Source organism: Planococcus citri, chromosome 4 (assembly GCF_950023065.1).
Source record: "Planococcus citri chromosome 4, ihPlaCitr1.1, whole genome shotgun sequence".
NCBI classification, from domain to species: domain Eukaryota; kingdom Metazoa; phylum Arthropoda; class Insecta; order Hemiptera; family Pseudococcidae; genus Planococcus; species Planococcus citri.
Window position 1 is genome coordinate 52,156,275 of NC_088680.1, and position 13,479 is coordinate 52,169,753.

The 13,479-nt window shown below is 34.5% G+C and overlaps 1 protein-coding gene across 1 annotated transcript in view; it reads left to right on the top strand.

The window, feature by feature from the left end:
- The first annotated feature begins 299 nt into the window (after positions 1–299).
- The window catches only part of Hk (Hyperkinetic), a 187,012-nt gene continuing 173,832 nt past the window's right edge, over positions 300–13,479 (top strand). Inside the window, exon 1 of the mRNA XM_065360048.1 lies at positions 300–565. The gene's annotated coding sequence lies outside the window, so the exon portion shown is untranslated. The remainder of the gene's footprint in view (positions 566–13,479) is intronic.

Below are 13,479 nucleotides of genomic sequence, written 5' to 3' on the forward strand. Positions count from 1 at the left end.
GAAAATGAAGTCAGAGGAGGAAAAAAATATGAGAAAACATAAGGGGGGCATTCGCAAAATGATAATTTAAACGAAAGTATTGTTTATTATTACATGCATATATATCGGCGATGTACACTGTACAGCCTTACGTACACAGTTCACAGTTGTTGTAGCAGTTGTAGTAGTAGTAGTAGTAGTAGTAGTAGTACGAGTACGTGCAATTTTCACGGTGTTCGGTACAATATGGACGCGCTTGCGTTGTACGGCGGCGCGCCGCGGCGAAGGCGAATTTTAGTAAACCGTGAATCCCCGGCGCGCCCCTGACCGTCGTGTGCCGCGTACGCAAAAACCCGCCGCGTACCAGAGTCCCCTCAGATTAAACTCGATATTGGCCAACGTCAGGTTAGGCCGATGCTCATTTTCTTCGGTGAAGTTCTTAATCACGCAATTGTCGAAATAAATTAACCAATTTCCGGTTCGGTTTTCGCGTCCTGTCGTTATAACGAGCTACTTTGACGCGAACCATGACCGTCGTACGAATTTTTTGAAATAAATTCTTAATCATTTTCACGGCGGTATTTTGGTAAGTTTATTATTTACCATTAACTTTTCTTTCTTCTTGTTGGTTTAATACCTACTCTGTTTTTGATTTTTCAACGTCCCCTTTTGATCGTGTATTTTTTCCTTTTTTGTTTTCCCCCATTGTCACGATAATCGTAGGTACCTGTTTTAAATGGAAAAATTTTCTATCGCGTGTTCTTCAAAAGTTGTTTACTACCTTTTGTTCTTTTTCACCGAGCATGATACACGATTCCCGGTGCAGCGTCGAACGACGAGTATTAAAACAAGACTCACATATGTATGTGAAGGAGGAAAAAAAATGTCAAAGTTTCAATGCCAAAAGTCGTTAACATCGCTTTAACGCTACTTTCAATGGAATTTCCATTTCCCCCTTTTTTTAATAACGCGATTAGCTAACAAGTGAATGGTACTACTGCCTATACTGGTGAATCACTCGACACGGTTTAATAGCTTCGTTTGATGTTGGAAAATTGATAAAAGCTCGAATGAATTTTCCACTGCCGCCGTCGTGTTTTATCGACAACGAAGACGATGTATTTGTAGGTATAAGTCATCGTCTGAACGAAAATCCACCATAATAGTTCAATGGGTGACATGATAGGAGCTATTAATGCTATTTTATGTTTCGTTTCACGACCTTCACCTTGCATTTTATTTGCACGATATATACCTACCTATATATTCAACCCTCGAATTACTATTTTAGTGCTATTTTTATCATCAGCCCGATGTGTTTTATGAGAAATCATACGGCGGTAATCATTGCTACGGAATCGAAATGGGTCGTGAATTTCGCCCGAAGTGTCTTCATTTGAGCGAAATGATCATTCGAAGTGTTTCCACCAGAAGCTGGAGAAGAAAGCAGCTTTTTGCTGTGATCACTTTTGGGGAACTTAACCTCTGAGGTCACTTTTTTTTAGCGAATTCTGCCAACATTTTCTCCTCGGTGGCAATAAATGTAGAGGGGTTCACTAAAATTACACTCTTTTAGTGAGAAAATGCTAAATTGAATTGATCCTACAGAATACCTGGTGTTTCTGTGTTCGTGGAATCGATTTTACATGTTCTCGTATCTCGTTCAAAACGAGAATTAGTCAGAAATTTCATAACGAGTGGATCGAAAAAAGTTCAAACAAGTCGAAATTTCCAATTGAGGAGCTCACTGCAAAAATAGCCCTTGTCACATCGCCACTTAGACCCTATGCACTCCATTGCACCTATTGCCAACTGCGGAGATCATGTTGTGATGATGACATGGCCTTCAAGTTGGTCTACCCGGAGTAGCCCGGAGAGGAATTGCGTTAGAGAGTTTACATTCATGATATTGGGTACGCTCAAGGGAGAGCTTGGGAGTTGCACACTGCACAGGTTCTAAGAAGTCATGTGACAAGGGCTATTTTTTCAATGAACTACTCAATTCTAACTTGAAATAACTCAAAAATGAAGCCTCCTTGGAAAAAACCTCACCACATTCTACAGGTAGGAAACTCCTTACTGTGCAGTTTTGTTTTTATCCATTTTATTCGCAGGACTCTACCCCTCCCCCTCCCCCAGTTTTCCATGGAAATCGACTTTAAGTAGTTTTTTGAAAAAATCAAGAGTTCTATGAAGAAAAAAAAAGGAAGAAAAACAAAATTATGGAGCACGAAATTCTTTGCTGATTGTAGAATGTGTTCCATCTCTTCCTCTTGGAAGCTTTGTTTTTGAACTATTTGAGAAAAATTCAGAATGTTGAACTTGAATTGAATGTTTTGGTGATGAAGTTGAGTCTGTTTTCAATTCTGCATTGCCTAATAATCGATTTAGGGGAAGAACTACGTACCTATGTGGTCGATATCAATACTCTTAATTGTCACACTGGAGCAGTATGTACTGCAATGTCTTGCAATGTCTTGCAAAATTGAAAGTTCGGCACATAGATATGAAATTTCATATTTCTGGCTCCATTCTGACAATTTTTCGGGAATTGTGATTTCCAAAAAATTTCTGGAAGGCTCCAGAACTGATCAATATGATTTGAAACTGCTTCGAATCGATTTAAGATAAGGAGAGGCATGAATATTAATTTTTAGCTTTCTCGTATGGTTGGATAATTTCTCTTCTTTCATCTTCATGTCCAAATTTTGTTTTTCAAAATTCCCCAAAATTGAAAAAATAGACTTCAGGACCCGAAATCCTGGTTAATAGAGCATTTTCTTGTTTGGACTCGAACTTTTTGTTGGTTTGGGAGTTTCATTTCTTAGGATGGGTAAGCAAGACACCCACAATGCTTGTAAAAATAATCAGGATTTTCGCAAAGAAATTACGTTTTTTCTGTTTTTGCTTCTGAAGTTTTTGACCAAAAATCAATAAATTGGGCGTTAGTGAAGAAGAAAGTCATGGAGCTGTTTCCTCCATTTGACCCCCATGTCTGGTTTTCAAATTTATGTAACTTATCCTATACGAATTTTCCCCTTTCTATGATTTTTTTCATCACTTCGAAAAAATGCAAAAATGGTAGTCATTATTCGAAAAGAAGATGATTTCAGCTGTTTGAAGGCTTGATTTTGAAGTGGGATTTCGTGAGAAACCGACAGGGGGCTGGAAAAAACTATAGGTATAAGAGATTTCTCACTAAAAATTAATTTTTCCTAAAAAGTGTTGATTTTTTGATCTTTTTCCAGCAGATTTTTTGATATACGTATTTGTTGAAAAAGAGGAAATGGTCGAATACATTTTTTCTTTCCACCAATCCCTAAAAATATAGCCGTTAACTGATCATTCATTTTTCTACGGTTTTCAGCTTTCAGATACTTTATAATGTATTCTGAAAAAAGGCACTATAGAAGTTGTTGAAACTTATTTATTTTTGCGGTATAAATGAATAAATTCATATAAACGTTTGTTGAACCCCTCTCTCCTTGTGTCCAATCAGAATTCAAAACATCATCAATTCTCTCAATTTTTAAGATACACAAATTTGGCTTCTTTCACAGTCAATTTTACATGAAACAGTCTCGTTGATTACAAAAGTTTTAATCAATTCGAAGGAATCAATCAACAGTTGAAAAATAGCTGATATAATATCTTTACTACCTTCAATATGGTGCAACTTGTTGCTGAACCTCCCCCCTCCTCTTTGCAAATGAAATATTGTTGAAAAAAAATCAAGGTGAAATAAGTCAACAAAAACATTACTTTGCAGAATTCCAGCAGACCAGTCAAAGTTTTCAATTCATTATTCAAAAACCAGTCTAGGAAACTGGAAATACTTATTTTGAAAAATTCTGCAATTTTAAAGACGCTAAATTCTAGTATGGCTCAAAAGCTGAAATGTTTAGGGTGGGTCATTTTTTTAAAAGAATTGTTGGAGCCTCGTGGAAAATTATGGCCAAATAATCTCAACAATAAGATATATTCAGAGGCGTCGCGCTCCAAATTTTCTTGGGGGGGGGGGATATATTGGTACGGAAATGCCGAATGAAAATTCAAAAATACCGAATGAAAACCCAAAAATGGGGAATGTTGAGCCTCATTTCTAAAACAGACACTATTTTTGGATTTTTGAGAGGGAGGTGGTGTCGATTGAAAATTGGTCGATTAATGTAGAAGAAAAATATCAATCTTACCAATTGATATAATATAACGTTAACATTCATATGACTTACGAAAATTTTTCTTTTCTTTTTTGGATTTTTGGAGGCCTCAAATGTGAAATTTGTTCAACTTATTTTAAAATAATGAGAAACAAATTGGCCCGAGCGAAGCGCGGGCAAGAGCTTTTGAAAATGGTCATTTTGAGGTACCCAAAAACGAGTTTTTTTTTAATGCCAGGAGTTTGGAAATTTGTACCTATTTCAGTGCGGCATAAAAACGATGTTTTGTGTGAGGAATTTATTTTTTGGTTTTAAAACTTGATTTTTTCTGAGAAGTTTCAACCTTGATTGGTCTTGAAAAAGAAAAGAAATCAAGCCAGAGTGAAGCGAGGGCAGAAGCTTTCAAAAATTTGTGTTTCGAGAAGTGGAAAAACGGATTTTTCTTTCATTACAGGCCCTTATCCGAAATCTTGCCGAATTTTACCCAATTTTGCCTCCCCCCTCCCCGGTAGCGACGCCTCTGGTAATAGGAAAGTTTCAAAATTTTATGTGAGTGCTTCCTGCCTCCTCTTCGGCGAGAGCTGAAAGTATAAAACATTTGAAAATAAGTTTCGAATAATTTTTTCGGTCCAGGTGATCATCTGATGTCTTCTATCACGTGTAAATAAAAATTAATTTATTAAATTTCGAGGGAAAGAACTACAATTTTGAGAACTCTTGATTTCCTGAATTTGACAAAAATAAATTTCAAGCTTTACCAAAAAAAGTGGGGAGAAAATTTGAAATAATGATGAAAAATGGTCAGATTTTTCAAGATTTGAAATCTTTTGAGTAGGTCAAACATTTCCCCACAAATTTTAAATTTTTCCTACCTTTTTGTAAAGGTCATTCATTAGCCATATCTTTCCTTGACTGTCAAATTAAAAAAAAAAATTACTCATGCACTTTAAAGGTAACTTTGTGGACACCACCACCCCCTCCCCCTCTGAAACAGACTCCAATGGGGATTGAAGAGGGAATTTTTCACCTCAGATCTGGATCTCGAACTGTTTGCATGATTATTTGTGTTCAACCAGGTGCTCGATTGCAATGATCTCCAAATATAGACTATAAATTGTAGGACTGTCCTTGAAAGTTTCCTCCTTCATTCATCATGGCAACCGCAGAGCTTCTTGTATGCCCAACAGCTAATAAACCCACCAATCTATTTGTAATTATAGTTCATTTATCGTATACCTAACCTATCTTTGCATTAACACCAATACCTACTACCTAGTTTAACTTGAAACTAAAATCAGCGAACCGTACGCGATACATAATTTTGAAAGGCTCCCGATAAGCTATAAGCCAGATCTGTAGGTCGCTAATGTATCGTAACATGTGCGCCGTTCGAGACATAAATCATACATACAATATATACAGGGTGTTTCATAGGTGACCTACATCCTACCACCGGGTAAGTAGGCAATTCATGCTGAGCACAACTATGGATGTTTGCCTACCTTTTGGATTAAAGGGGCAAATTTATGCTCGCTTGAAAAATTTTCTTTTTGATATTGGTTGGAAATTTCTCAACCTTGCGTAAATCGAGAACCATGATAGGTAAAGACTTGTACTTTGTGCCATTGAATATCAAATTTTATTTAGAATTTTTCCTTGTGGACGATTATCGTCCTAGTTGATGAGAGGAGGGAATGCAAAGCAAAATATCCAAAAAGATGCGTTCAAAAATTGACAATTTTTGCATTTTTTATGGAATTTCTCAGAAACTGTTCCTCTTTACATATCATTTTACTTCTCAACTAATCAAGATAGGGAGATGGATATTGAGTCATTAAAAAGATCAGACTTTGAAAAAAAATTTCAAGCGAGCCTGAATCTGCCCCTTCAATACAAAAGGTGGGCAAACACACGTTATGCTCAGCATGAGTTGCCTACTTACCCACTGGAAGGATCGATAGGTTACCTATGAAACACCCTGTATAAACGGAAACGCTGTCCCAAGATAATTGTAGCGACATGACAAATGGACGAGTTTTTTCTCTCCTAACTTGCAGCGTTTTAGAGTACGGTGTGGTATGTAAAATTGATGTGAAAAATATCCCAAGTTTTGACGATGTAATAGTATAAATGCTCGAATAATAGCTACGGGGTTTTGAAATGATTTTTATTGTTTTGCAAAAGAAAATATGTAAATGGAAATGTTTTGGGACCCGAAGTGATAACACTGATAATGCCATTTAAGCTGGAAAAATTTTCCCGTCGTGGGATTACTCACGTGTAGCTGGGCGTTGTAAATACTCATTTGACTTGACGTATCGAACTGCTCCTTGGTGGCAAATAATGAATTTTATTCCTTACTCGGTTGCTAATGCAGTTATACCTGCTCGTAGTTCGAGAGTGGATGTACTAATACATTTGCATATATGTACCTAAAATCATTCAGTCAGGCTAAATTTCGTTATGTTCTTATTGAAATGAGATGAGATTGGAAATGAAAATTGATGCTGTTCCTCCCTTTTCTCTTTCCATTCCTCTATTCAATATAGACTAAGATTTTCTTTTCAATAATATGATTTACTTGTACTCATTTTTTTCATCAATTATTTCTCTATCATCAAAAATTGAAAATTTAATTCAACGAACTTTTTTTCAGAAGTAGTGGAAGGGTGGTTAGGGAAAATTCTCGCCAAAATTAATCTTCACTCAAAACAGAGAAATAGATCCACATTCAATCAACCCTGAAAATAAAATTCCAGAGGTTAGTTCTATTTTTAGAAATATCTTCACCCCTGTGGTATTTGGAAATTACTTTTGAACAATCATTTTTCACAAATCTCGCTGCTGGACATCTTCTTATATAACTAGTCGCTGTTGGATATAAAAATAAAAAACACGAAAAGCATGGAGGAAAAATCGAGCTTGGAACTAGCACGAATGGTTCGTGAACAAACCGATATTTTCCATTTATGATACCTTAATTAGAAAAATTGATTGGTGAAAGAAAATTGAACGGTTATCTTGTCAGGGAAGGTATAAAAAAATATTACCAAGTTTTCACCAGGAGTTCTCAAAATAGAATGTACGATGAAAAATCATTAATTTTTCAACAATAACATAAGAAGCTACAGCAGTAAAGGGTTTAATTGAAATACGAGTAATTCTTTCCGAACTCTCTCTTTTACACTTTATAATTTCGATGTTTTTTATAGTCATCATTTTTAGAAACTTTGGATTTGCATTTTTGTATACGAATCTGATTATTTTTCAATATTTAACGAACGAGTTAAGCGCTTCTTATAATCATCTAAAATCCGAAAAAAGAATCATAATAAACATGTTTTTCGCGCATTCAATCTTCATAATTGCTTATGCTGTTAAATTCGCGTATAATTTATCTTTTCGTATTTTTCTCCGAATGAAAACGAGTAAAAAAAAAAAGAGGGAATAAATTAAAACGACTATTCGAATCCTACAGAGATTTATACAATAAAATGTTTCGCCCGGAAAACCCGTCAAATAAAAGGTAATTTAAAGAACCGGGAGACCTTTAAATTGAATAAATTCAACTCACAATTAGCTCAACATTTGTTAAATATGTTGAACATTTTTAGTCTCTAATATAATTGCGGAAAATTAATAACGCGATTTTAGTACGAAATAACATCGTGGTGCGGTGGTGAGAATTCGTGTAATTCTTGTAGCATAGGTACCTAAAAACAGGCGCGATATTACGAGGTGTAAATTGGTTAAATGTTTGCGTTACGGTTATTATTTTGGCTCTCGGTATAAGAGTAGGTAAATATGGTGCATAAAAATGAAACGTTGATTAATATTTGAAAATTAGGTTGAAAGTGTAGAATATGTAGGCCCTATGCAAATTTAGTATTTTATTATTGCCTCTTTTTTTTCTCTCATTTCAAGGAAAGTAAATAGGAGAAAAGAAAACGCATAATTGAAATAATATTGCAAGGTCGTAAGAATTTTTTTTTAAAAAGCATTCGTCGATTGTTTTGCAACCTCTTGGGGATTTTTTAATAATCATGTTATTTGCAACGTTTTAGGAAGAACTTTCGACCGACGTACAAATAAAATTACGTTTTGTGGGTTAATTTGAAATTATCTGCTCGAAGTATAAATAATGAACGGAATCGTTTACCGTAGTAGTGTACAATTGTACGTGTTAAACTCGAATGTCACAATGAAGATTCCTCCATCTGTTCTACAGACTGCAGGCTTTCGGATTTAATCAGATTTACACACGGAGGAGTGAGGAGGAGAAAACAACGCAGCTTGCCTTTTTGTGGTATTGAACTTTTCGAACCACTAATATGCAATTCAAATATCAACTTTTAGCGTGACCGAAATGGTTATGGTAACGTTAAACGTTTCATTTAATTTATAAACATCTCATAATCCAAACACGACTCGAATTTATGTTAGTTCGACCTTTATATTGTAAAACGGCGGTTGGGCTTTCTTTTCACTTGGCAATTTCAACGCTCACCTGAGTAGGTATAACGCCAAACGATAAGAAATTAACGGAAGGGCGTGATTAAATAAATAAGCCGAAAGTTTGCCGGCGCTTTTGTCGTCAGCGACGTCGTATTAATTACAAATTTGCTTTCTGCTTTTTGCACTTTTCCACTTCATTTAATTCGTCAGTTTTTAGGGTGGAAATTGGCGCAAACGTTATCTCTTTCGTCGTTTATTGTATATTAAGACGTTGTTGTAGGCTGAGGCTATATACTTTCACCTATAGCTTGGCATGCTCTTGGCATTGCTCTGTTTTGTTCGGCTGATAATAGGATTTTAGTGGTGGATTTTGTTGCGAGATGAAGAGGACAATATACAGAGGTCTTTCCTTAATTGTCGGATAAATTTTATTCAAAATTGAATTTTCTTTTTCTTCTTTTATACGAGTATCGTCTTATATTTTAGAGACCAAGATTGCTCCGAGACGTGAACGTGGCGCTTCGCTTGTTTCGTTTTAAATAAATCAGCCCTTTGGAATGGCTGATGCGATTGTTGGAAATTGCCGAACCGAATACGTAATTGCTCAAGTGTGCGAAAATTTTGTGTAGGTATTTTGAAATTTCAATGGATGTTCCTATATGTTTGTAGTTTGTTTCTTCTTTATACGTTTGAAATAGGGTCAGTGTGAAGTAAGTTGTTGAAAGACGTGCTCGAAAGTTCTTTTACTATAGGTACGTCGTTGTCGTAATTTTGAGTGAAGATGAAGTCTATCTGCTTTGTAACTGAATGTATGTAGATGTTTCTGCAAATTTGATGGTTGATGGTAGGCTAATGATCAATTTTTTTTGTGAAATCATTTGATTTTTCGATTCTACGGTATTTTACTAGAATGCCTGATTGATTAATAAAGAAGAATAAGGAGGTAGGAAAGATTTTTTGAGAAGCTACTTGAGCGGTGAAGGCATTTGCTATTTATGCAGGATCGATACTGATTTCGTTGTCGATGAAGATGCTCTTGAGGGAGGAATTAGGTACATTTTTTTGCTTGAGGCATATTTTTAAAAGTTTGACTCAGATTAATTAGGGGTAATTTTTCAAGTCGTTTTTTCCCAAAAATGCAAAAAAAGAAGTCTCGGTTTTTGCTATAAACTTTTAAAAATTGTCAAATTTTTTTCCTACAATGAAGTAGGTAGGTAACTTTATAGGTACCCAAAAGTATTGGTTTGCTAGAAATTAGTCAAAAAGTCTCACTTCTTCGACAAAAATTTCAAAAAAGTATAATTGTCAATGGGTACTTAATTCCAAAAAAATTATCAATTAAGTCCTGGTTTTTGCCAAAAATTAGAAAAAATTGTCGCTTTTTTAAAAAAAATTGCTGAAGACTGTTTCGTAGAAAATTCCAAAAGTCATACTTTTTTCTTAAAATTTTACAGAATTCTCACTTTTTTGACCAAAATTCCGAGAAAGTGACATTTTTTTTCAGTATTTGCCATAAAGTCCTACTTCTTGCTAAAATTATCAAAATCTTGCTTTTCGCCAATAATTGACAAAAACTCTTTTTTTAAAAATTGCTAAAAAAATTTCGCTTTTTCAAAAATTTCAAAAAATCTCCATTAAAAAAATGGTTTAAATTTTTAGCTTTCATGTCGGAAATTGCCTGTACTTATAGAGTCTTTTGCTAAAATTGTCAAAAAGTCTTGCTTTCTATCAAAAATTCTCGCTTTTTAGAAAAATTAACCGAAATTGCAAGAAACTTTCTTGCCAATAATTGCCATAAAGTCTCGCTTCTTGCTGGAATTCTCATTTGTCAAAGGCTTGCTTTTTGCAAAAAATTGACAAAAACTCGCGTTCTATCAAAATTTTTGATTTTTACTTTTTTTCAAAAATTCCAAAAAGTCTCCCTTTTCACTGTTGTGCAATGTTCTAGTTTTTTTTGCCGGAAATTTTCAAAAAGCCTTTCCTTTTGCTAAAACTGTCAAAATCTTGCATTTTATCAAAAATCAGGGATGGAAAGCTGAAAGATGAAACTTTTGACTTTAGCTTTTAGCTTCTAAAAAATTTATAAAACTTCAGCTTTAGCTTTAGCTGGAAGAAAGCTGAATAAATAAAGCTTTTGAATAGCTTTTAGCTTTCAAAAACCCAAACTTCCTCGGCTTTTAGCTAGCTTTCCATCCCTGTCAAAAATTCTCTTTGAAAAACAGGTCATGAAAAAATCATGAAGAAGTAGATAATGATTTTTTGTCTAGGAGTTTTGTTTGACACCCTGAAAAAGCAGTTGATTTTTTAAAAGCAATTCCAAAAGGTCTCACATTTATCTGAAAATGAAAATTGTCTAAATTTTACTTTTTTGACAGAAAATTCGAAGAAATAGATATCATTTTTTAACCCTTAATCCTGTGTTTTTTTTAATATAAAATTGTCATGGTCTTTGGTCATACACTCATACTGTTGCTTTTTTACAAAAGTTCTCAAGTATTAAGACCTTGCTTTTTGCTAAGATTGCCAAAGTCTTGCTTTTTGCCAATTTTTTTTCCAGAGATTGCATAAATTTTCACCATGTTGTCAAAAATTGCTAAAAAGTTTCGCTTTTTTTCCAAATAATTATGTAATTGCAAAATTAGTCTAACTTTTTGAAATTAAAAATCAGAACGTTTCTATTGGAATTTTCTGTAGTTTATGGTTATTTTACTCTGCATTAACTATTTTTTTCCATGTTTTTTCACTTTTTTGGTTACTTTTTCGAGCTTTTTTTCGTTACTAAAGTCATTGTACAAGCCCTGCAGGCTGCAATACGTCTTGGTCTTCTGGAGAAATCTATAAACTTCGGAATAGCCTGAAACGATGTAGTTCGGTTCGGAGGAGTTGATGTTTGTTTTAAGACTAATTTTATTTATTTTTATTGAATAAGTAAATATACCAACTTTTTAAAATGAAAAATAACCGAAAATGTGATTTTAATCCATGCTCCTTCCCAAAATCGCGAATTCTTTCTGAATGTGAGATGGACTCCTCAAGAGGTTCTTGTTATACCTACCCCGATCATGTTACCAAAAACCTCTGAGGTTTAAAAAAAATAGAAATTATCAAAAAAATGTTTCATTTTACTCGTCCTAAGAAAGAACTTTCTCACTTTCGTTCTTGGATAAGATAACATATCCAATACATATGTTTTTATTTTGTGAGTGAAATGGCAAGAAATGAATCCTCTGATCAAGCAATGAAAATCTTCTGACTCCGGCGTGGCATAAACAGTAGATATAAAAATGTTATATTAACGTGATGGTAATCTACTGCTCTTTATGGATTGGATATCCGCAATTGCAAATATGGAGAAGAGATAAGTGTATGGAAAATAACTGGTGTTTTCAAGTGTCATTCTGAACTTCCTCCCAACTCCCATCTTTTTCCAATGTTGAATTACTCTTTTTGCGAAACGAACTAAAACAGACAAATCTTCATCATATCCACAAGTACCTAAAGTCTGTGTAGTTACGATCAAATACGTACCTATGTAATGTGTAAATACGAGTGACGTATGTATATGTTCGACGAAGAGGATTTTACTCGTTGACTGTTGGTACTCGAATGAAATGGACGCATGTAACGTATTCTATTAGCTTCTATAAAACGTTTTCGGATACATAAACATAAGGAAGTAAATAAGTCTGTAATAGTGATACTGGCGTTTGCATTATGAGCATTGTGTACTTTCACGTGAACGTATCCTATAAGGTTTATAGGTATCTAACTACACTACTACCCAGTACTTTACCTCATCTATAACCCTCGTCTGACATTTCACAGCGCTGTGAAGAATGAATTTTACCACGTCAGCTTTACCGATGCTTATGTAGCTTAATTTTATATCGGACAAGTATACGACGACGACGCGCGACAGCGATAAGGGGTATAATTTTTCATATCATGGCTGGAAAACTGTGAAACTAGTGTAATGAAAAGTTTCCTTAGCACTATCAGCAGAGATGGAAGTCTCGAAACCAAGTGGTAATTTCAGCTTGTGGGGCGGAGTTGTTCGCCAAGTTACTTACGTAGACGTTCGTAAAAAAAAAAATCGAGAAAGAGGAACGATAAAGCGAACGAACATGGCAAATAACACCGTTTTAGCGTTTCAATTCGAGCGTATTCATTTTTCATCGAATCACCGCGCTTAATGCAGTTCAATTTAGTCAATTCTTACACATTGAAGATAACTCGCTGTCGTTCTTGTTTAGTAGAACAAGTCTACCCCTATATCGTATTTGACGCGATATATTTCAAAGCATCGTATACTTACATTTTAGACGTTTGTAAGGCTTTGTGTGTGTGGTGGTGCTGACTTTATGCTTGATGTTGTGTGTGACTGTGAATGAAGGGGTTTTTTTGAAGAATTTTCTTTATTCTAACCGACGACGCAAGAAGTTTTGAATCAAATGAAAGGCACCATCAGTCAAAATTTCAAATGTGAATTCATTTTTCGATTTTTGGCGAATTTTTGAAAATTTGAATGAGTTGAAAATGGAAAAAAATTTTACTCAATTGACCAAAAAAGTTGAAATTTTGTTTGTTTGTACCTCATTTTGAACGGTTCTGGAGCCTCCATTTGATTTTGATTGTATAATTTTTTTCAAAAATAGGTCATCATAAGAGAAAATTTTGTATTTATGCTGATTTTTTTTTTTTTTGGTTTGAAAATAATCACTAGAGAAAATGTTGGATTTGAACCATCATGAAACGATTTTAAAAATATGCGCTTAAATCAATCAAAAGATTCACAAAGATGGTAAATCCAAATTTAAAGGTACATACATAGGTGCTGCTACTTAGTACTTACCATCATAAATGCCAGAATAGAAAAGAACATTGA